Consider the following 3,965-nt stretch of genomic DNA (forward strand, 5'->3'; position numbering starts at 1 on the left):
TAGTTTAAAACATCAATTTTTTTTTTTTTTTTTTGAGACAGAGTCTTACTTTGTCACCCTCGGTAGAGTGCCATAGTGTTACAGCTTACAGCAATCTCAAAGGGTTGGGCTTAAGCAATGCTCTTGCTTCAGCCTCCCTAGTAGCTGGGACTACAGGCACCTGCCACAATGCCCGGCCTTTTTTGTTGTTTTTATTGTTGTTATTGTTGTCATTGTTGTTTAGCATACCCTGGGTGGGTTTGAGCCCATCAGCCCTGGTGCATGTGGCCCACACTGTAACCACTAAGCTATGGGTACCAAGCCTTAAAACATCAATTTTTAAAAAATACTAGGAATTACACTCTTGGTAGCTCAGGAAAAGTTTAGATATCAATTACTGAATTTTTAAAGGTATACAATAGTTTCACAAAATTCTTATAAACTTTTTCAAATCACTGAGTGATAATGGCATTGTCCTGCTACTAACTTAGTCATCTAGAAGGCCATACTGGGGGGTGGGTTGATTCCATTTTTACTGTGGATTGGAGCTTAGAGGATAAGCACTGGTCAGCATCACTAGCGGTGCCATCTTCCACCCTCTGTGAGCAACCCGCAAAGCAATCAGGATCAAGAAAGGGGAAAAAAGCTGCCGGGCACATCACTGCTCCTCCTGTAACTATATCTACCATTCACTGGGTACTCACCCCTGTGTGACAGCTGTGCTAGGTACAATTACTTATTTGCTTACACCTTTTTTCTTTCTCCCATGAAAGGAAATCTGGCTTCTAGAAATAGATTTGGAGTTGAGGAACATTCCAGGGAGCAAAGTTGAGGACTAATCACAAACTTGTTGCTTCAACAGTGTTATGAGTCCATTCCCTGCACCACTCCATCTGTTTTTCACAGTCAGAAATGTTTCCTGAGCTCCTGAACCACACATACCCCTGTCCCGGCCTGAGCACTCATGGATCCCCCAGCAAGCCTCCTGCTGCTGGACCTTTACAAATCACAAGCCCTTCTAGAAGCCCCAAGACTGGGAACCCTCAGAAAGACAGGAGGTTTGTGCGGAGCTTGTACATGTGATGGAGCACTTGTGTGAGAAAGTGGTATTGAGCTGGTATTGAGCTCCATCAAGGTCAAGTTGTCCAGCTGGGTGAGCACCTCCTGCTGTGTCCCAGAGCTGTCAGTGGACACTCACTCATCCTTGACCAGGGTCTGTCCTCTGCTTTGGGGATGTTGTCTGAAGCTTGATGTAACAGGTATTTGCTAAGTTCCATGTGGGATGGGCTAGACGTTGCGGGGAAAGTTTCCTCCTTTCCTTTATTATCCCTCATCCTTTCCAACTTCTCTACATCCGTCCATCCCGGAGGGAGCAACCTTCATTTCTGTCTTTGGTTCAGGTTAATTGCCAACCACAGAGGCACTTCCCTGGCAAACCAAGGTTAAAAGACCCCAAGTTCCCCCTCTCCACACACCCCGTGAGGTAGATCTTATCCAAAGTGATGTTAGGGATAATGACAACCAGCTCCTTCTTGGCCAAAGACTCTAGCTGGGCTGGGTCTATAATGGTGCAAGCTGTTCCCTGGGACTGACAATCTTCTCAGCTCCTCAGGCCCCTCAGCATGCCAGAGAAGCCATGGACACTGCTTCTCACCTTTATTTTTGAGACAGAATCTTGCTCTGTTGCCCTAGGTAGGTAGAGTGCCGTGCTGTCATAGTTCACAGCAACCTCAAACTCCTGGGTACAAGCCATCTCCCTGTCTCATCCTCCTGAGTAGCTGGGACTATAGGTGGCCAATAAAACACCTGGTAAAGTTTTCTATTTTTAGTAGAGATGAGGTCTGCTCTTGCTCAGGCTGGTCTTGAACTCCTGGGCTCAATGCATCCTCCCTCCTCTGCCTCCCAGAGTGCTAGGATTATAGATGTGAGCCACCCTTTCTGGCCCAAAATGCCACTTTAACCTAAGGAGAGAAGAAAAATTTTGTGTTGGGAAAAAGAATGGTCTCTTATTGTTTTAATATCACAAGTCTTATGGATAGTGTATGTACTATATGGTTAGTAGCCGTATTTAACTCCCCATAAAACCATCAGAAAATCTGCCTTACGTATGCTGGTAGACATACTACAGTGAGGGAGAAGACCACTTACATCCCAGTGTCTCAGAGGATGGAATCAGGAGAGCATATTTATAGGATGAAGGTTCCAGCTCCTGTGATTTAGGGCGAGTCATTCATAGTGTGAAACTAACTGGGACTGGGCAGAGGTTTAAGACATAATAGTTTGGGATTGGTGTACACAGCCATGGAAAGACTTTGAAGTGAATCCTGGTAAGTTTAGCCATTATTTGTAAGTGGGCTGCTAGCCCAGGACCAACTGGATGGCAGGATTTTCTTGACACAGCATCACATTAATTATTATTTCACACTTGCATCTTTTGAGGCAAGAATTTTTCGAACAAAGAGTTAAATCCTGCTGACACAGGCGATCCCAGCTGCCAGTTCTGTTAGTTAGGAAGGCACAGCTATGTAGATAAAAGAAAGTTTATTTGTCAAGAGTATATTCAGATGTGTGTAAGTCAAGCTGAGGGGCCTGGATGTTTATAAGAAAAATCGAGAAGTATGTTTGTGTAAGAGAGGTCAAGTAACATTACAGGTTCTGAGTTTAGTAAGGATGAAAAAGATGGAGATGGTACTTGTTTGGTGTAATGTAGGCCACAATGATATACAGGCAGAACTAAGAATACTCTACCAAAATCAGCTTGCCCTTAAGATGGTAACTTCAGAAGGAAGGAAAGAGGATAGGACTGGAGTTGGAGCACTGAAGCATGAGTCAGATTTGGAGGCAAAAGGGAAAAGGAGGGCATGGGGGAGGGGCATGTTCAGGAGGTCAAGGTGCAAAGTCCTGGCCTCACTGCACCTCCCCGTCTGGTCTGGGCTGGCAGCACAGCGTCACCGCCAGGAACTGATCAGGCTGCCAGGCCGACTGCTTCACGGTTAGGGAGGGAAATCTAGGAGTCACGTTTGCTTGGCAAAGCCTCACTGGTCATGCTTTGGTTTTCAATTTACCACCTATTTTCCCATGATGTGCTTCAAGTTGAAACTTCCAGCCTCCATTTATAGGTGATTTTAGCTTAAAATACTGTGCCCCTTCAGATCCTTTCACCCTTCTTACAGCATGTTAAATTAACTGGTTTACATGTGGAGAAATCTCATTTTAAAGCTTAATTGACACAGAGGCAAAATCATTGCTCAAATAGACAAATAGCCATTAGCCGGTACCTTCCCTTATGAATAAGACTCTGTATAAATTAGCAAAGGAAAGCCGGGAGGAAAGGAAAACTGAGTTTTTTCTTATGGGGTTTTTGTGACTCCCCGTTTTCTTCCTCTAGGCCAATGGTTCTTCAGTGAGGTCCCTTGACCAGAAACACCAGCGCCACCTGGGTGCTTGCTAGAGACTCAAATTCTCAAGGCCCACACAGATCCACTGAGTCAGAAGCTGAGGGTGGGGCCTGCGGAGTCTATACTTAGCCTCCCAGGCAGTTCCATTGCAGGAAAATTTGAGAACCACCACCCCATGCTATCACGCAGTTTGACTGGACACTTCCCTCCCTTAAGTCCTCCTTCTGCCCAGTGTGGCCCCCAAGGACTACAAATACGGATCATTGTCAATCAGAGTGGACTGCCTGGGAATTCAACCTCTTTAACAGGGTGAGGCAGGAGGATTGCTTGAACCCAGTAGTTTGAGATTGCTGTGAGCCAGGCTGACACCACAGCACTCTATCCAGGGTGACAGAGTGAGAATTTGTTTTGCTTTTTGAGTGAAAAAAACCCAGAAAAATGAGGAAAAATATTGGGAAGAACTCCTGGAGTTGTCAGGTCTATGCTAAGGTTTCCAATGGGGCTGAGCCAAATGCAAAATGTATAACCCTATTTCTGACTGTTCTTTTATTCAGCTAAAATAGCATTTAAGTCTGGCGCAGAGGCACA

At 45.3% G+C, this 3,965-nt stretch overlaps 1 pseudogene; it reads right to left on the bottom strand.

Moving 5' to 3' along the window:
- Window positions 1-1,022: 1,022 nt before the first annotated feature.
- On the bottom strand, window positions 1,023-3,025 carry LOC100953902 (annotated as a pseudogene).
- Window positions 3,026-3,965: the final 940 nt, after the last annotated feature.

Source organism: Otolemur garnettii, unplaced genomic scaffold (genome assembly GCF_000181295.1).
Source record: "Otolemur garnettii isolate 467f Iridium unplaced genomic scaffold, OtoGar3 scaffold00120, whole genome shotgun sequence".
Taxonomy (NCBI): Eukaryota; Metazoa; Chordata; class Mammalia; order Primates; family Galagidae; genus Otolemur; species Otolemur garnettii.